Raw genomic sequence first — 21,487 nt, forward strand, 5'->3', positions numbered from 1 at the left:
GGGAAAACATCCAGCATGTCCAAATTAACACTGTCGGATTTGATTTCAACACTATTAAAGTGTCTATATGGGTCCACACCAGAGAGTGTTAATTTAACTCTTTTTGGAGAGTTGGTACGTTAACTCTGATTTAGTGTTAAACACCAAATCTGTCTGGAGTTGATAATTTAACACTTGGTGTTAAGAGTTTATATATTAACTCTCAAAGAGTATTTTAGTTTAACTACGTAAGAGTTATCTTCTAATTCATTCTAAAAAGCGGGAATTTTACTGTTCTGAACTTCTAGAAATTTCTTCTGGAAATAAACATTTACTAAAAAGATGCAATGGTTTTTGAAAAACATTTATTCTGAACTGTGCACCACAATTTCAAAACATTTTCTGAAAGATGTAACAGTATACATGTTCTCACTTTCATTAGAATTTTGTTTATCAAAAGGTCTGACATGGTAAATGCAAATAACAGCATTCTCATCACTTATTTCTTCAATACAATATGCATGTCCTTCATTCATCCCTTTGTGGAACTTCAACGCACTTCTGCTCTCCCCCATATTCCATCTTCACAAGCATATCCTGTGCGGAGATTGAATAAAAATTAGTTGACACTAATGAATGGCACAAATAATCCAGTAAACAATTGCAGCACAGTAAAAAAAAAAAAGGAATCCTCTTTGAGCCATTACTTGTGTTAAGTATTTTCCCAAAAGACAAGGACACAGGCAACAGGTAATACTGAACTAAATGTAAAACCTCAACCTTTTTCATTTTTACCTAAACCGTGTGCACAAAACTCTGGAGGGATCTATGCTAACGTAGAATCCAGTCAGGACGTCTGCTACTGCTGTTTGCTCGTTTTTTATTTTATTTTTATTGGCGATCGTTTTCAGGCTTCAAGTAGCACCATTATACCAACATTTCACATTCTAGACATTGTTTTAGGTGTATTGGTTTGACTGAAAATTCACATGCAAGCTTTTTTTCAAGGCTGTGGTATTTGCCCGCAAACAATACCTTTCAGCTAGCTAAAACAGAATATTATGCTATCAGCGAGCAACATGGCTAATGCCTTTCACACAGCTTTGTCTCAACTCCAAAGAGCCACAGAAGTAAAAGCTCATAATAATAATTGAAACAATCTTTGAAAAAATGACTTACCAAGCATGGCAAACAACTCAAATATGTAGAGCAAAATGTTCTGAAACGGCTTCACTTCAGCTTCGATTGGAGCCGTGCTGGGGGCGGAGTCTGTGAATTTACTCTGTTGGTGTCATAGCCCCTGTAGGAGTTCAGAGTTAAGAGGTCAAGAGTTAATGTTTCCATTGTAACACCTCCAGATTTGACATAGAAACACTCATTTTTAACACTCGATTTTAACTACTATCATTTTACACCTCAGAATTACATTAAAAGAATGTGACTCTGCTTAGAGTAAAATTAACTCTACTTTTGCAAGAAGACTATTAACACCAAAACATTTAACACTTTTGAATTTGCTGTGTACCTGTAACTGTAAAAAAAAAGGACAAATGGATGCAAACTCCATTGTTGTAGGATTAAAATGTAATATTAATAAAGTTCATGATCAACTTCAGCCAGTCATTAAACTATTTTTAAGAAACTTTGATAGAACATTTAGAGATAAGCTAAAATACAAAAGTCAAAACACACAAAAACAACTGTGAACTTATATTCTCTTTGAACCTTGTGATATTTGTAATCTGAAACCAAGTCTTCGCAGAAGAAATGGACATTGCTTACTAAAACTTTGTATATTTTCATATTTGTAACTAACATAGAGATGAATATGCTGTGCACAGTGAAGCACAAAGAGGGTTGTGGGCTGCAGCTGTGGCCTCTATCTCTGGATTTAGGGCAAATCTGAAGGACTAATGCACACAGACAGTGAGATGTGCATTCAAACACAGAGAGACTAGCATGTTTTTATGAATGTATATTAAATGCTTGAATGCAAAGACACCATTCAAGTACATGTTCTCACACAAAGAGAACCATTTTGTACACCAGGATGTACTACAAAGGCAAAAACACCCTGGTATCCTTACTGGTGTCCTCAGTATTTAGCCACTCGGTTTAATCAGGCTGTATGTAGATAGTAAACAGGATGTAAAGGGCAAAAAATAGATGGTTTGCAAAAATATATGAGACAGCCATCTTTTTCTTTTGACAGTGACTTACCCCTTTACTAACTTGTTATAAATATATGAACAATTGGGAGAAAAGGAGATGCTGGTCCACTGGTTACACTGGAAGCCCCATTGTTGCCTATTTGATGGATTTCCAGAGTGATCAAGAGTAAACTTTGTCAAATGTGAAAGATTAAAAAACAGCTTAAAGCCCTCAGTGCGTAGCTTCATCTTAGTGACATCCTGTGCTCTCTGTGAGCTGCTGCATTGCATGTGTATGAGCTCGGAGCTGTCAACCACAGACTGTTATGAACATCCACAGTGCAGCTATAAATTCCACCGGGATATGCTTCGAACTTCACCTACTCAAAACGTCCTTGGTGTTAAACACAACGGCCATGCTTCAGTCTGACATACGCATACAGCCTTGACCCCACACACAGGAAGCATCAGTGCAGGGTTTTTTTGCTTTAAAAGTGAATGCCACTTCCTGTTAGGAGGTGTGGGATCATCAGGAAGTGGGTCAACCCTGTGTTCATGACTCACAATCCCCATGCGACATCACAGTAATACCCTAATGGCAGTCTGTCAAGTTATCAACCCGTCGGTAGCACTGGGACGAGCCACTGTCATGTCAAAAAGTCAGCAGGAAAGGCAGAGATGCTACATGTTGTATCTCAACAGAGCCTTGACATTTAGAAAACATGAGATGCAGCCTTTACATAGCTGCTGCTGCCAAAGTCACATGGATGAAGGTTAAAAAAACATGCTTTCACAAAAGGCAAGCTGACTGTATGCCAGAGTAAAGAGGTATATAAATATACACAGATTTATTAAGAGCTATGTCTAATAATAATGACTATAGTATTTTAGCAACATTTGGTATGGTTGGGTCCAAAAACCATTTTAAGCAAAATACTCTTGTTGACTCACTGACATTTCAGGCACTATTCATCATCATTTTTAAAGACACACTTTTTTTCAAAGGCTTTCTAGGAGTATTATCAGAGTCAGTTTGTAGTCAGTTTTTAGTCAGCTGTTGATCATTCTTAATCTTTCTACCTTGTTAATTTTATTCATTGTATATCTTATTGTTTATTCTACTCATATTGTGATATTTAATATATACACTGATTTATTTTTATCTTTTTTAATTATATATTTATTTTGTTTATTGATTTCATTGTATGCTTAAAGTATGGTTTTTAACTGCTATCTCTGTTTTATTATTGGAAAGCACTTTGGTCAACTTGTTGTTTTTAAAAGTGCTATATAAATAAAGTTGGATTGGATCATTTTGCATCATCACTGACAGCTGCATAAAGGGTCATTCTAAAAGTTGGAAAATGTGGTGCATTACATTGGGGAATAAGTAAATAAATGGTACTATATAATGCATACTGAGTGAATTCAGCCACAGGCTAAAATATGCATAAAGCAGAGAGCATAAAAATAAATGCACGGCTTGTGTCATGAAAGTAACTTAAAAGATTAGCATGAATATTTTCTCAGTATTGCTGGCAGTTATTTGCTAGTAGTTTAGACTTGACAAATTCATAACATAGCAGCCCCAAGTTTCTGCAAGTGTCCCTGAACAAAGGGTTCAGGAATATTTTTACTTCCAGGAAATGAAGGTGACTTAGTTGCTTTAAGCCACAACAGCTATTAGACACAGTGAATCAATGTGCCAAACGTCTAGATCCAAACATTGGGTTTGAATTACATTTGAACTGCTACTGCAAACCAGTTAAATTAAACTTACTTGTCTAAATATGTATAAATACATTGATTTTGAGTTAAAAGTAATATATGAAGTTATATATTGTGTCAGATGCACACAAATAATTGTAAATAACTAAGGTATTTAAATAAGATGTAATAAGATATAACTCAGCGGAAACAGCCTGAGGGACACTGACACAGGATCAGATTGTTTTAAGGCTGTGCCAATCCCAGATTAGACTCTGGTGGGTCTCCATAATTGAGGTTTTGCTGACACGTGACTACTGAACACATGGCAATAACTTGTTTGTCATTTTGGATGTATGTAAATCATGGTCATTATATCATTACAGCTATCAGTATCAGATGACAAACATCTACCTTACACCAGTAACATTATTTTTTATTTCAGAAGATTATTATTTTTTGTATTCGTTAAACCTACTGACTCACTGATACTCAAGCTCAAAACACATGTGCTCGTACTAAAATCCTTAAAACTTAACAAGGAGCTCTGTCACTACTGGCAGGGTATACTCTGGATGAGTTACCCGAGCATCACAGAGCTGACACAGAGAGACAGGCAAACATTCATACTCAGCTTTACATGTAAGGCTAGTTTGGAATCACCTGTTAGCCTTTAAATCATGTTTTTGAAATGTGGGAGGAAGCCAGAGTACATCAGCAGGAACATGGAGAACATTCAGACTCCACACAGAAAGGTCCCAGTCAGGCCACGAGATTCAATGTGATAGAAATGCATCGGTGACAATGCTAACATCCCAATTGTGCTCATGAGGAATCAAGCCACAGTCCACTGAGCAACGAGCAATCTGGAAGCATGGTTCCCTCAATGGACAGTCAGTAAATTTACTGTGTAGCAGCACAAGCTTTTCTATATTTTTGAAACTCGCAAAAGCAAAGGAGGCATAATTCGATGAGCTCTCATTTAATGGAGGCAATGAAGCTGCTGCCGGGAATTCTAGGGGAGAAGGAAAGGGGGGACTCATCTGTCCTGATGCAGGAACTGATCGGTGGCCTGACTGAACTGAATCACATTACAGTCATTTTTGCAGGGAACAACAGGAAGCTTGTTACTCATACATGATCCTCAGCTTAGTAATCAGCAGTGTGGGCAACACTGGCAGTCAGCATCTGCAGAATGTCTTCCTGCAGTCTCCTTTCAGTATTATAATATAACAGTTAGGGCTGAACGATTATGGAAAATAATCTAATTGCGATTTTTTTGCCCCAATATTGTGATTGCGATGCGATATGCGATTATTTTTTAAGGTCTTTGTCTTCTGTATTATTAAACAAAGACAAGCAATACATCATATAGTATGGCCAATACTATATTACATTAATTTTAAACTGTTCTTTCCTGGAAGACAGACCTCTGTTATGATGACATGAGGTGATGCATGAATTGATGACTGACATTTTTATTTAACTTCTTCAATCACAACAGTATATTTGAACATACACAATAGTTTATTTTTAGCTTACAAACATCTGAGCATAAAGTGCTGACAAGGAACCCTGGTGTAAACATTAAAATGAAAGTCAGTACAATGTGCAGATTGCAGAAATATACATAAAAAAAATCAGTGGCTTTACCACACTCAGTTTTTCGACATCTGTGAACTACTAGACAGTCATTCAATTAAAAAATAATATTAAATAAATAAAACTAATAAATAAAAAATACACACATCTTACTGATCTCTGCAGTCAGTAACATTACATATAAAGTGCAAACATAATAGCAATTGTATAAACACACACACAAACACGCCTTTAAAACAATAACATTTTTAGGTTGTCTAAGTGACTTATATATTACGTTTAACCCGAGCAGCGAAACTCCGCGGTGATCTGAAAATGATGTGCCGGGAGTTGTGCCGTTCTCGGCCGCATCAGTAACCCTCGAGCTCCCGGCTAGCTGTCGAGCTGGTGGGTAGCAGACGCCTCTGAAAACGTCGAAGCACTTTTGCAAATATGCGATAACTTGATAAACCGAGCAGATATTTGATGTTTACACAGCTACTTTCTCGCCTGAAAATATGTTAAAAGTTTATTTTGTGACCCAGAAAGATTAGTATGAGTAATTTTAAAACTTAGTAGCGGCCGCCATTGCTGGAAACTAGAGTTTGGCTGGGCCGCGCTATGAATTCTGGGATATGGTAGTAATTTGGACAGCCTTCGGCGCGTCGCTGTGACGTAATCGGTCTACAATTGCGGCCTCAGGAGGATGCAGCCCATGAATTTGGACATGTCCAGAGTATAATCGCAGCCTTTGCGGTTAGAAAATTGCACTTGATCATGTCGCGATATTATCGCAAATGCGATATATCGTTCAGCCCTAATAACAGTGTTTCTGATAATATACATTTTGCACTATATGTCAGATGTAGGGTAGCACAAGTAGCAGCAAATATCCCCCCACGCCCCCCCTATGCACACATCCAATTGTTGACACACTAGGCCAGGGGTCAGCAACCTTTAGCACCGACGCGATTTCAACGCAAAAGAAAACACTGGGAGCCGCAAATACTTTTTGACATCTAAAATGAAGATAACACTGTATATATATATATTTACCTTTATGCTTTGTGTGAACAACTAAGGTGTGTTGCTTAAATCCATGAAGTGCTACAGAGAAAATTACATTTTATTTATGTAATTAACACATTTTGAACTCTTAAAGAAACATAACAAAAGGAAAGACTCGGAACTAAAATGATCCATGTAGCAAACAAAAACTGTTGTGAGCCGCCACCCTTATATTGCCTTTGGACTTTTGGAGCCTGGACCTGACTTTTAAAAAACAATTGGAAAAAAAGCACTATGCTGCTGAAAAATGAAAAATAGATATTTACAAAATTCTGCCTAAATATGTATTTTACCTGGTTAATGTGTGTGGCGGGGCGTGGTTTGCAGCGCCGCTGCAGGGGAGGCGGACGCACCTGAGCGGCACCAGCAATCACGCCTCGCCGCCTTAATGTCTGTGCCATCTATGCTGTTGTGTTGGTATGTGTCGGGCTGTGAGCTTTAACACCGACTGTATACGTACAGCAACCGTGTGTGAAAAGTGGTCAATAAAGAGATGCTGAAAAGCGTGTTCATGGAAACATCGTCGAGTCTGCTGTGATATCTTTACAATGGGACTTCTGCTCCTGAACCTCTGCGCACAGCATCTGCAAATCGGGGCTGTGCGAAGTCAGTTTCATCTTTACACAGGACTGTAAGTTGTCATCTGTGAGGCGTGAGCGGTGTTTGTTTTTAACATAGTTCACGGCGGAGAACAGCTGCTGACATAACATGGATCCGAAGATCCATTATTGGCTTACCTGGGGTTGAAAGTCTCGATAAATGCACGGCGTTTCGGCGGGTACACCGGCTTCCGCAAGTGTGACGCTTATTTTGAGCGATGAAAAACTAATAGAATATAATTTTATATTTATATTTCAATATCACAAATATCTTCCAATTTAGAACTACAAGTTAAAAAAGAACTAACATAAATAAAATACACTTCAGCTAATTACTTTAAAAAAAATTTTTTTTTCCCAAACCACGCGGAGCCGCACTAAAAGGACTAAAGAGCCGCATGCGGCTCCGGAGCCACAGGTTGCCGACCCCTGCCCTAGGCTGTCATCTAGTTGACCTATACCAAACCATAGCTTGATACAGTGACCTATGATCAAAATGCCTCTTTCTACCCCTGAGTTATACTGTTTAATAATGCAAGCAAGACAAGTTTGTTTTTTTCCAGAAAATTCTAAAATTGACCTTAAAAGCTTGACACATTAAAATGTCAAACCTTCATCATTTTCTCCTGTCTTATGACATTTCATGATCTTTTGCATTAATTACTATTCAGTTTATTCTTGTTTTTTGCTGTTTGACAGTTTCTGTTCAGTTTGAGTCCAAGTCAGTGTTTGTAAACCCTCCAAGTTCTGGTCGGAAAAAAAATCTTATCACACTGGTGCTAAGCATAATCATTACAGTCGCATTCGCCCTTTTGATCTGATGTATTGGGATGCCAACAACAGTTATTGGTCGTGTCCAAATTCATGGGCTGCATCCTCCTGAGGCCCCATTTGTAGACCGATTACGTCACAGCGACGTGCCGAAGGCTGTCCAAATTCGTAGACTCCTCCGAATGCAGCCGAAAAATGCGTACTCCTTTTCCCCGAATTTGAAGGATGGGTCGGGTGTGTCCTTCGTGGCCTACCATATCCCAGAATTCATAGCGCGGCCCAGCCAAACTCCAGTTTCCAACAATGGCGGCCGCTACTAAGTTTTAAAATTACTCATACTAATCTTTCTGGGTCACAAAATAAACTTTTAACATATTTTCAGTAGTAGCTGTGTAAACATCAAATATCTGCTCGGTTTATCAAGTTATCGCATATTTGCAAAAGTGCTTCGACGTTTTCGGAGACGTCTGCTACCCACCAGCTCGATAGCTAGCCGGGAGCTCGAGTGTTACTGATGCGGCCGAGAACGGCACAACTCCCGGCACATCATTTTCAGATCACCGCGGACTTTCGCTGCTCTGGTTAAACGTAATATATAAGTCACTTAGACAACCTAAAAATGTTATTGTTGGGCTTTTTTCAGTGTTTTGTTTGTTCGTGAGTAAATCGGTTTGGCTGAGATTAAAGTTATAAGATTAGATTAGATAAAATAAAACTTTATTAATCCCCTGGGTGGGTTCCTCCTTGGTTTTTACACAGCTGACTAAACATCAAACAGAAACTGATTAAACAGAAGTATGAGACAGTCGAGAATTTACGCCAGTGTCCTGTCATATTTTAGATAGCAAGGAGCAGACGGCTGAGTTTATTAAATTCCACCGAGATAGCGGTGACGCTAATCTGAAGGCTAGACCGTCCAATTTCACAGCCGTTTACTTCCGGCCTACCCGACCTTCTGAGGACCCGGACCACGTAGACCGCGAAGGGAGAGATTTCTGAAAAAATTCAAATGTACAGCTCTGCTGTCACTTCCAACATAAATGAAGACAGAAAACTAAACGGTACTGATGTTTATAGAGTTACTGAAGTTGGGCTAGCTGTTATTTAATGATGTGCTATGTGATCGCTAGCGACACAGCTATATTAACATAACATAAAGCTGGAGGATGAACGCTAACGTTTTTCCACTCGATAAAAGTTAATGTGAAGGTTCCCGATGGTTAGAGAAAAAAATGTAATCGCATGGCAGGATGCTGTAAACGGACCAAACTTCAGTCAGGAGAACAACTGAGTTCCTTCCAGAATACGAGGTTAGTCATTAATATACTGCAATAGCAATTCAACATTAACCCTTTAAGACCTACCATAGAACCAAGTCCTCCAGAGCTTATATTATATTTTTTCATGTTATAGTGCCATTTTTGGGAGCATTTCAAGTTGATATACATCAATACAACTATTATAGCCCAAATTTTAATAATATGTCTGCATTAAGTGCATAGTAATTACATAAATTGCAAAAAAGTGCAATAAACTACAAAAGAATTAAAAATCGTTTTTGTTTTTTTAACATATATTTCTAGTTAGAGAAATTTAAGAGGCTTATCCCTCAAAACTGTAAATACAAAAAAGTTGCACAAAATAGTTTCCCACCACAGGAAATTTATTTTAAGTGTCTTCATAGGGCGATCGTGGCTCAAGAGTTGGGAGTTCGCCTTGTAATCAGAAGGTTGCCAGTTTGAGCCCCAGCTTGGACAGTCTCGGTCGTTGTGTCCTTGGGCAAGACACTTCACCCGTTGCCTACTGGTGGTGGTCAGAGGGCCTGGTGGCGCCAGTGTCCGGCAGCCTCGCCTCTGTCAGTGCGCCCCAGGGCGGCTGTGGCTACAATGTAGCTTACCATCACCAATGTGTGTGTGAATGGGTGGATGACTGGATATGTAAAGCGCTTTGGGGTCCTTAGGGACTAGTAAAAAAGCGCTATATAAATACAGGCCATTTACCATTTATAGTTTTATTTTTGAAATACACCAATTTTTATATACTGCAAGAAAAACGAAAATAAATATTATAATGCAAATTTGCAAAAAAACAGCATATGCATCAAAACAAACTATTTCCAGCAGTGCAATATGAGTCCTAAGCATCCCAGAAACGACACAGAAAGTCATAAAGTCAAACATAACTTTTAAAAACACCAGTATAGGCTCATAAGGCCCTGATGGTAAAAAAAAAAATACATTTCCGCAAAATGAGGTTTCGGGCAGGACATGGCGGACATGCGATAGTTCGTGCTTATGGACGTAGGAAGTGCTACAAACAGCTGATCGGATCGGCAAAGCGTGTTTCTGGAATATTGTGTTTTTGTTGCTGCAAGTGCTTTTTATGCAGTTTTTGCAAAGCTATATGTGGAAGGAAACCGTGACCTAGGACAAGCTGATGGCATAAGATGTAAGTACAACTCCTCCGGTTTCATATGCAAAAAAATTATTGCACTAGCTTATGTGGTTGCAGTGCTACCGGGATTTAGCAATAGTTGCGCAAAACGAAGCGTGCCCGCTCCGACCGGCTTTAAAGGGTTAATGAATGCATGGTACGGAAGTGGAGGAAGCAAGAAAAATGAGTTGAATAAAGTTTGGCTTATCTGACTGTTTTATTTCACGTAATGTGCCTTATAATTCGGTGCGCCTTATAGTCTGAAAAATACGGCAAGTATTTCCATAATTTTGAAACTCACAAAAACAAAGTAATCCAAGTTCAGTGCTGCGTCTTTGTATCTACAATCCACAAAGGCTGAAAAAGTTCTATTACTCTTTTGAGTCGTTTTTAGGGTGTGATTTACAAATTAAGGCATTTTAGTACTTTATAAGTCTTCTTAATCAACAATTTCCCGTGAGGTTTCCTTCCCTCTGTGTTTGAATATCACCACTGAGACTCATTACCCTATTAAACTGCACTAAAGCAGGTAATGTGGATCTCCGCTAATAGGATTTCTGAGTCAGAGAAGATATTGACCTTGACAAGAAGGGATGCGCATTTCTGAGCATATTCATCCTGATATATTAGACCATATACATTTAGCAAATGTTTTGTCTCAAGTGACTCTTCTGAAAATAAACAGATTTCAGAGGCAGAAGTACAGTGGGGCAAAAAAGTATTTAGTCAGCCACCGATTGTGCAAGTTCCCCCACCTAAAATGATGACAGAGGTCAGTAATTTGCACCAGAGGTACACTTCAACTGTGAGAGACAGAATGTGAAAAAAAAATCCATGAATCCACATGGTAGGATTTGTAAAGAATTTATTCGTAAATCAGGGTGGAAAATAAGTATTTGGTCAATAACAAAAATACAACTCAATACTTTGTAACATAACCTTTGTTGGCAATGACAGAGGTCAAACGTTTACTATAGGTCTTTACCAGGTTTGCACACACAGTAGCTGGTATTTTGGCCCATTCCTCCATGCAGATCTTCTCGAGAGCAGTGATGTTTTGGGGCTGTCGCCGAGCAACACGGACTTTCAACTCCCGCCACAGATTTTCTATGGGGTTGAGGTCTGGAGACTGGCTAGGCCACTCCAGGACTTTCAAATGCTTCTTACGGAGCCACTCCTTTGTTGCCCGGGCGGTGTGTTTTGGATCATTGTCATGTTGGAAGACCCCAGCCTCGTTTCATCTTCAAAGTTCTCACTGATGGAAGGAGGTTTTGGCTCAAAATCTCACGATACATGGCCCCATTCATTCTGTCCTTAACACGGATCAGTCGTCCTGTCCCCTTGGCAGAAAAACAGCCCCATAGCATGATGTTTCCACCCCCATGCTTCACAGTAGGTATGGTGTTCTTGGGATGCAACTCCGTATTCTTCTTCCTCCAAACACGACGAGTTGAGTTTATACCAAAAAGTTCTACTTTGGTTTCATCTGACCACATGACATTCTCCCAATCCTCTGCTGTATCATCCATGTGCTCTCTGGCAAACTTCAGACGGGCCTGGACATGCACTGGCTTCAGCAGCGGAACACGTCTGGCACTGTGGGATTTGATTCCCTGCCGTTGTAGTGTGTTACTGATGGTGACCTTTGTCACTTTGGTCCCAGCTCTCTGCAGGTCATTCACCAGGTCCCCCCGTGTGGTTCTGGGATCTTTGCTCACCGTTCTCATGATCATTTTGACCCCACGGGATGAGATCTTGCGTGGAGCCCCAGATCGAGGGAGATTATCAGTGGTCTTGTATGTCTTCCATTTTCTGATGATTGCTCCCACAGTTGATTTTTTCACACCAAGCTGCTTGCCTATTGTAGATTCACTCTTCCCAGTCTGGTGCAGGTCTACAATACTTTTCCTGGTGTCCTTCGAAAGCTCTTTGGTCTTGGCCATGGCGGAGTTTGGAGTCTGACTGTTTGAGGCTGTGGACAGGTGTCTTTTATACAGATGATGAGTTCAAACAGGTGCCATTCATACAGGTAACGAGTGGGGGACAGAAAAGCTTCTTACAGAAGACGTTACAGGTCTGTGAGAGCCAGAGATTTTCCTTGTTTGAGGTGACCAAATACTTATTTTCCACCCTAATTTACGAATAAATTCTTTACAAATCCTACCATGTGGATTCATGGATTTTTTTTTCACATTCTGTCTCTCACAGTTGAAGTGTACCTCTGGTGCAAATTACTGACCTCTGTCATCATTTTAAGTGGGGGAACTTGCACAATCGGTGGCTGACTAAATACTTTTTTGCCCCACTGTACATCTCATCTCTGGGGATGAAACAGCATTTCATTTTTGCTTTTTAGGTATCTAGCAACAAAGGATAGAAAAACGGAATGGTGCATGTCACAGTTACGATGTGATTGTGTGCAGCATATTAAAAGGCAGCAGGAAATGGGATGAAATAATCTGCATTCTCTGGAAGAGATAGTTTATATCCTATGTGTAGGACAGTAAGAGCCCTTTAATGCTAAAAATGATTTCCACGCTTGCTTCTTACTGTCTGCACACATAAGAGGCTTTTTAATAGCAAAGGATGAGCTCTTCATATTGCAAGTGCATAGAGAGACAAAACAGGAGTGGGAAAGTGAAGAGACAAAAGAAGTTTTACACAGGGATTGGGTAAAATTGCCACAGTCTTCCTGTTCTTGTGTGCAGACAACTAGGGCAGAGTAATGCATCAATCATGACTGTGCACTGCAGCCCCGCTCTCAACCCTACCTTCTCAGAGCGTGCTCAGTTTTGATCACAATGTTTCAGTACTGCAGTTGCACCCCTTTTCCTCCTTTCTTCACAAAGCCGTCATTGTTCATATTATTTCTTGTCAAATGCTGCTTGAATTGAAAAAAAGTTTTGTGTGGTTAATTTTTTATCAGTGCACTTTTGGTACACATGTACGATACAAAAGCCTGTGTCGAATGCAAACTTTGGATCCAATTTCAACACCTCTAGCATGGCCTATTGTTAGTGTGATGTCTGCTATACCCTCTCATCCTCAACCCCAGGGAGACTCCCATCAGGGGTGTTATGGAATGGATTGAGAGAAGACCTGTGATTGGAGTTTCCTGTTATCTCCTTACCACAGCAACACAGCTGGCAGGACCACTGTTTCTGCAGGAAAGTGGCTGTATGTGTGAACATGTGTGCCGATGTGTTGGCCTGAAGAAGTGTCTGTTCATTTGCCTGTGAGTATAAATGTCAAGGGCCATATCTGCATACTAATGCATTTCTCTGTGTGTATGTGTGACGTGATATAAGAAAACATAAAGACTGCATCGTCTTTGTGTATGTTTTTAGGGGTATATACACTGAGTATATAAGAGCTAGTCAGCTTTTGGATATATGCTGTGTCCTAATCCTTCATTTAAATATGGACACAGTGTAAAACTTCCATTAAAATGTGACATTGCAGACACAATGCTAAATATTACAACTGCGGTTTCTCTATTTTCACGGTTTAACATTATTACATTACACAGTTATGCCAGATTTGTACTAAAAGTCGATATCTGTGGTCATTTTTGTCTCTATACTTACCCACTATATATATATATATATATATATATATATATATATATATATATATATATATATATATATATATAAGGAAATAAACTGGTAGAAAAATAGGGCAAGCTGTTTCCCAGAGAATCAACAAGCTTAAATAGGCAGATAATTTAATTTATTTAACCAAAAATAAGAATGAGAAAAACCCTTCAAATTATAGACATTTCTAGAATAATGAGAAATGTTCCTTAGGATGAATTTCTTAGTTGATTAAATGTGGCAAAAACCCAAATAAACTGACTTATGTAAGAAGAGGAAAGCACGCAAGAAACAATCAGGATGTAATGGACAAGGTCAAAAATACAGTTTGAATCTAATTAAAATCATCTAATTTTAAACGCCATCAATATTTCAAACACTGTGCAACACACATAATATTGAATTTACACAATGTTTGGTGAGTGTGGCTAACCTTCTCTGCAGTTTTACATCAACTAACATGTTTGCAATGAATGTGACCCTAATAAATGAATGAATGAATGCCCAACTGTGCTGTTTTTATGAGACGTCTAAAATGTAACTCATTTTTCCACCTTGCTGGTTTACAACATCCTGGCACGGACACATGAGAGGCTGCTGACTTGCAATCCTAGTGAGAAAATATTATTATCCACCTTTGAGGGCTTCAGTTCTACAGAGTGTTTTATGGGTTCAACATAGTTCTCTGTTGGCACTGCATCGGCAGACAGCAGGGAACGCCTGTTGCCAGAAAGAGGAAGTATCGAAAGGATGTGGTGCTGATCCTCCAGCCAACTCCACAGAGGAGCAAAGTTACAAAATACAAAGAGCTGAAGTGAAACCAAGTGTTAAAAACAATGAAAAATGTCCACTGTAGCTACTGTCTGTGCTTTTTTTATTTTTATAATCACTGATTTTTGTTATTGTTTGTTCTTCTATTACTGTCACTCTCTTTCCTGTTTCAGCCCACTTGTCAATCAATCGACATCTGACCCACACAGAGTTGAGCTAGGCGGTGTTGGCTTTCTGAAGCTCTGCATGGGAATGTTTGCATGGGTTGAAAGCCATCTCTGTAGGGTCCATAAGCAGTTACCTATTAAAACAGACACAACTGTCTGTTTTAATGATTGATGCTAATGCTAGCCACCCTGGCTTGGTAGGGAAAGATTTGTGTTCCCAGATTAGCTGTGAGTGGCTGCTGGCAGGTACACGGCTAAAGCCCCAACCACATAGGGCTAGAGATCAGTTAGAGACATACTGGTAAATACCGGTTGCTAGGAAAAATGTGTATTCCCTGATAGACTTTGATGGGTAACTGGAGGTTGCTGGAAATCGCTAGGTGAAATTGGTCAAAAATTGGTCATCTTTGAGATGGTGCTCCACTGAAAACTTCCTTGTGATTTCTTTGGTTGTTGCAGATTGCTGATGTTGCCCATAGAAGATGCTGATTTGTCTGCAAAACACTTGCCAGCTACTCACTAAATTGTAGTGAAACTGTGATGGGTATAGGACAAATAAGTAAAAAGTGGATCTTTTTGAAATTTGTTGGTTTCAGTGTAAGGCACAGCTTTTATTTTGAAGGAGAGTGCTCTCTGTTTCATTATAGCTTGGTGTTTAATTAGCAAATGTTTGCACATAAGCCAACATCTTTCATGTAAACAAAGGGAGACCTTGGCAATCCGCTAGCCCCTAAAGTAATCACAAAGAAGTTTTTGGTGTAGAATTCTCTCTGCTACCCATTTCACTCAGCGACAGCCAGCAGCCTCCAACAACTCCTCGCCAACCATTCAGGAAATACACAGGAGGTCGTCGAACAGTCTCTAGGGCCTAAGCTTATTACTCACGGTCTTCAGTAGTTGAATTTCTAGCCGCGGTTACAGTAAATGTGCCCCCAAAAAGCTGAATATTTACCACCATTTAACACAAAGTCATTGACTAGCATATAAAGCATTTAGCTACTAATGACTTAGCTTTTCCCTCCAGAGTTAGCGAAGAAACAAAGCGTAAATGCTGAAAGCTGATTTTATAATTGCCTAGTAAACAAAATGCAAATGATGTGTCTGCTAATTCTCATAGTTTATAAGTGGGAAACATACTATATGATCGCCATTAAATAATACCAGATAGTCAACAGATTTTTGAACTGCCCCAAGCTGTCCACACAAAATAAATCATTACAATGTTTACAGGACAATATGACACAAACGCAATGCTTTTGCAGTGTCTTTGTTATCTAGTCTTGAGTCAAACCTTGAAACAAAAGACCACACTGGGTGCCACTCCTGTCAGCTAAGAACAGAAAACAGGCTGCATTTCACACCGGGTCATAATATGATACAAATGGGACGTTTTTGCAGTGCTTTTGTTGTGTGGGCCTCAGCTTGCTACAGCATGCTTTTAGAAGTGAATGCACTATGAAAGACCGCAGCATAGACTTCACCCTAAAATCCCATGTGTACAGCTGCGGTGCTTCTCTGAAAGTTACAGCTTCTTATCTTTTTCTGTAAGCAGCACTGAGCGACTATACTGCCTCAAGAACTGCTTCAAAGCGACAACAGCAGTTTCCAGGTATACAGAGTGCCAGTCTTGCAGGGCTTTAAATGGAAGCACCGAATCTCCTGGAAAACCCACTGTAAAGTCTCAAATCCTCATCCATTATTGATAGAGCCTTAAGCCTTCCATGCACTTGGGATGACAAACTAAAACCAAAGGCGGCGAGTCCGTAGCACCATACAGAGGGAAAGGGTATTGTTTGAAATTTGAATTTCAATCGTTTCTCCTGAGGAGTGTCATCCTTTGATGTCCCACCAGAATGTCTGCAAGGGATAGCAATTAGCTGCTAATAAATTAGTGTATGTCAGCGGCAAACTCTGTCCATGATGGGTAGTGAGGTGAAGTGAGGGATAGGTTTGGGGTACAAGGTTATCACTCTGTGCATGCACGAGTGTTTGTGTACTCAATTATAACTTTCAGTCAGTTTAATTAATTTAAAAGCAACATTACCAGCGAAGCGCTGAGGTCAGCCAAGGGACTTACATTGGCAGCTCATTTCTCAGAAGCCTCGATCTGAGTTGGTGGAGCTCTTCTGGAAGATATACAAAGAAAAAGTGTTTCAACATTTCTGTCTGTTATGAACTCATATAATCATGTCATGCTTTCCTTGTTAAGTGACAAGAAAACCTAAGCTGTTTTGCGAAAGCGCGCACACACACACACACACACACACACACACACACTATACCCACGGGGAGCACACAGAGCTGAGGATAAGGCTTTGCCATGCAGCATTGCAAATCAGGACAAAATATACTGATTGTGAACCAGTGCCTGAGGGCAACTTGTATGCAGGCTCAGGCCAGCAAAGTAGCAAGCAGCTCCACCTTTTTGTCTCTGCTTTACGCCCGAGTGTCCTACTTTCGCTCTCTTTTGCCTCTCCCACACCTTGGAGGATATTACAAAGGCACAGAGTTGCTTTAGGACATTTCAATCATGGCAATCTCCCACTCATTCATATTCCTGTTGGTTTTATAACACCTGCAGTGTTACAGAAACTATGACAGCGTGGGATCACAAATTTTTTGACCCCAGGCCTTTCAAAGCAGTCCGTCCACTCACTGTTTTGTCCTATGTGGACTCTGTGATATAATAGACTCCACACAGAGGAGTATGATCAGTGCTTGGACAAAAAAAGTCTCTCTGTCGACAGCTTTCTTTTTAATTTCATGTTGCCTTAGTTAGGAAAAGAAGAGAAGGAGTTCAGGCTTCTCACCGGAAAGTACAAAAGGTCCACACTTTGACAAGTGCCATCAAAAATCCTGGGAGAACCACCCTCGAAGGTCAGGCATCAAACGGCATCCCAGAACTCTTATTTTGCATTATGGATTGAGCTTCTCCTCAGGACTTCAGTGAAAAGAAGGCTTTGTTCATCAATGCCACAAGGACTAAAATATACAGTTGGTAGAAGGGCACAACCTTGGTGTTAGTATTCAGTGTGCAGAATGTGTCATGCCAAGGCTTCATCCTGAAGTATGACAACTTTCGAAAATATTCTCTTTGATGTTTTTACGCATTCATGTGGGAAGCAAACAAAGAGTGTGGATGCCACACAAACAACACAAACATACAATGCAAACGAAGATACAGAACCCGCCCATAAGATCTTTCGTGCAGGTTTAAAGACAACAGCAAAGTTTAGACATAAATATATATAAATGAGCTGTCAGTCAGAACTGTCATGGTCCTGCGACCATGACTCAGTGACTTTATGTTTATGTTCTTTATTGTTATTACTTTCATTATTATTCATGGCTGTTTTGGGATGGTTTGTGTTTGGGATTTTAGACACTGGGTTCTGGGTTTGTGCTCCCTCTGTTGGTCCCTGGTGTTAGTGTTCCCCTGTCTCGTCAGGTTAATCAGGTCCAGCTGTTTCCCCCACCTGTGTGTGATTTCCCAGTGTCTCTTCGTGTACTTATAGTGTGTGATTTCCTCTGCTCCTCGTCGCGTCGTCTGTGTTCATACCCTGTGAAATCCCCTGCGTGCTCTCCCTGCTGTTCTCCCTTCATGTTCAGGTTTGCCACTCCTTTGTGTAGTTTCACCCAGTTTAGTTCATCCTTAGTTCTGTTTTGCCATCTCCACTTTATGTTTGATATTGTCAATAAATCGCCTTCACATCTGAGTAAGTGCTGCATTTGAGTCCTCCTTTCCACTCTTCACACGGCCGCTGCCCCGGACCGTGACAGTACGACGCGACCACAACATGGACCCAGCAGCGCTTAACCCGTCCAAGGAGCTACGGGAGAATCTAATCGATGCCACACAGGTGCTTATTGACCTGTGGCTGGAAAACCCGGGCGGGGAGTCCCAGCGCGCTATAGAGGCTGGGACTCCCCAGGCTGTTGTTTTTTAAACACTCCCAGGTCCTCTGGCAAAGGCGGAGGCCTCGCCTGTGTTTTTAAATCTGTTTATGACTGCCATCAGATTTCTTTTTCCTCTTTTTCCAGCTTTGAACTACAGCTTTTTAAACTAAACTCATCCACTCCGTTACTGATTGCAGTGGTATATCGTCCTCCCAAATTTAACAAGGACTTTATCAGTGAGTTTGGGGAATTCCTTTCAGGGCTTTCAGTAGATTTCGATCATTTTCTTATTGTTGGTGACCTGAATATTCATGTGTGCTGTCCATCTAAACCCCTGGTTAGAGACTTTGTTTCACTGTTGGATTCCTTCAACCTTACTCAGTGTGTGTCTGGCTCCACACATGAGAAGGGTCACACTTTGGACCTTGTCATGTCTCACGGCTTGGGTATCCACATCTCTGAAATTTGTGAGAGTGCGTGTATCTCCGATCATTTTCCTGTTCTATTTTCTGCCACTGCACATTGTTCTGATGCTGCAGTTAAACCTCCTTCACGCCGTCACCGGATCATCAATACCCATGTACCATCTCAGTTTTCTGCTGCTTTTAGCAACTCTGAGCTCTCCACGGTGGACTGGATTGATTCCTTGTGTGCAGAAGATTTAACTGCTCTTTTCAACTCAACATGTACTTCTATTTTGGACCTCATCGCTCCCCTAAAAACACTCCGTCCCAAAGCTCACGCTGAACCCTGGATTACAGACTCTGTTCGTGCTCTCAGGCGCACCTGTAGGTGTGCTGAGAGAAAATGGAAAAAGGACAAGCTGCACATTTCTTTTAATATCCTCAGAGACTCTCTTTCAACCTATCAGAAAGCCGTTAAAGAGGCCAAGTCCTCCTACATATCAAACCTGGTTAGCAGTAGTGTCCATAAACCTCAGACTCTGTTTCGTGTTTTAAATTCCATTGTAAATCCTTACACATCCACCAGCCTCACACCTTCTGCCACCCTCTGTAATGACTTTCTAAAGTTCTTTGTAAACAAGATTTCCTCCCTGCAGTCTGTCATTCCATCTTCACCTTCCAATCCCTGTGTTTTGTCTTTGTGCCATTCTGCCTTTAATCAGTTCGAACCAATCTCTCTCTCTCAGCTGCATGAAATAGTCTGCAAGGTTAAGACTACCAACTGTTCCACCGATGCTATCCCCTCTCGGCTTCTGAAGCAGGTTCTGGACTCAGTCGGACCTTTCCTTCTGGTCCTGATCAATGCCTGCCTCAGTTCTGGTTGTTTTCCAACACCCTTCAAGCACGCTGTTGTTCAACCTCTCCTTAAAAAGCCTAATCTAGATCCATCCCTACTCTCTAACTATAGGCCCATTTCCAACCTCCCTTTTCTGTCTAAAGTACTGGAACGAGCCGCCCTCACGCAGCTCCAGCTATTTCTTGACAATAACAATCTCTATGAGAAGTTCCAGTCTGGTTTTAGAGCTCGGCATAGCACAGAAACCGCCCTTCTGAGAGTTTTTAATGATTTGCTTTTAACTGTTGACTCTGGTTGTGCTGCTGTCTTAGTAACCCTGGACCTGACAGCAGCCTTCGACACTGTTGATCACAACATACTGCTATCCCGCCTTCAACATTGTGTCGGTTTAAAGGGCACTGTCTTAAAGTTTTTCCAGTCCTATTTGAATAATAGGAGTTTTTCTGTTCACCTTGGTGAACTGTCATCTCCCAGAGCTCCTTTAACCTGTGGCGTACCTCAGGGGTCCATACTAGGCCCCCTGTTGTTTATTCTGTACTTGCTCCCTCTGGGCGATGTGCTCCGTAAACATAATGTGTCCTTCCACATCTTTGCCGATGATATTCAGATCTACCTCCCTCTGAGGTTGAACTGCAATGTTTCTTTGCAGCCGCTACTCTCCTGCTTGTCTGACATTAAGACTTGGATGACTCTTAACTTCTTACACCTTAATGAAAGCAAAACTGAAGTCATTGTGTTTGGGCTTCCTAAAGATCCCAACTTCTCTCTTGACTTTTTGGGACCCCTAACCTCCGATTGCACTTCTTCCATTAAGAGTCTTGGTGTTATTTTTGACAATGCTTTTAAACTTGATAAACAAATTAGCTCTGTAGTTAAGGGATCTTTTTATCATTTGCGGATTTTAGCCAAAGTCAAGTCTTACCTTTGCAGGAACGATCTAGAAAGAGTGGTCCATGCTTCTATTACTTCACGGCTAGACTACTGCAATTCCCTCTATGCTGGCCTAGATCGTTCCTGTCTACATCGCCTTCAACTGGTGCAGAACGATGCCGCTCGCCTGTTGACCGGTTCAAAAAAAGAGACCACATCACTCCGGTTCTCTGCTCTCTCCACTGGCTCCCAGTTGCCTTTAGGATTGATTTTAAAATCTTATTGCTGGCTTTTAAGGTTTTAAATGGCACTGCACCTTCTTACCTGTCAGAACTCCTTAGTACTTATCGCCCCAGGAGATCTTTGAGGTCAGCCGACCTGATGCTTTTAGATGTTCCCAGGTATAAATTAAAGACAAAGGGAGAGAGGGCGTTTGCTGTGGCTGCACCCAGACTGTGGAACAGTTTACCTCCTCACGTCAGACTCTCCAAAAGCCTAGAAACTTTTAAAACCGCTCTTAAAACTCACCTCTTTTCATTGGCTTTTAGAAAGGTTTAATTTATTTGTTTTATATATTTTTATTTTATTTTTATCAGCGAGGTGTTATTACGAAATTGTGTTCTATTGTATTTTTATCT

General features: G+C 40.5%; 1 protein-coding gene across 3 annotated transcripts in view; it reads right to left on the minus strand.

The window, feature by feature from the left end:
- dlgap4b (discs, large (Drosophila) homolog-associated protein 4b) overlaps positions 1-21,487 on the minus strand; it is a 146,184-nt gene that overhangs the window by 40,625 nt on the left and 84,072 nt on the right. For all 3 annotated transcript variants that reach the window (XM_085456212.1, XM_085456214.1, XM_085456213.1), the window contains exon 3: positions 16,900-16,948. The gene's annotated coding sequence lies outside the window, so the exon portion shown is untranslated. The remainder of the gene's footprint in view (positions 1-16,899; positions 16,949-21,487) is intronic.

The sequence above is a fragment of the Copadichromis virginalis genome, linkage group LG5, assembly GCF_057382275.1.
Source record: "Copadichromis virginalis isolate Kocher_CV1m ecotype Utaka linkage group LG5, C_Virginalis_male_GT1.1, whole genome shotgun sequence".
Taxonomy (NCBI): Eukaryota; Metazoa; Chordata; class Actinopteri; order Cichliformes; family Cichlidae; genus Copadichromis; species Copadichromis virginalis.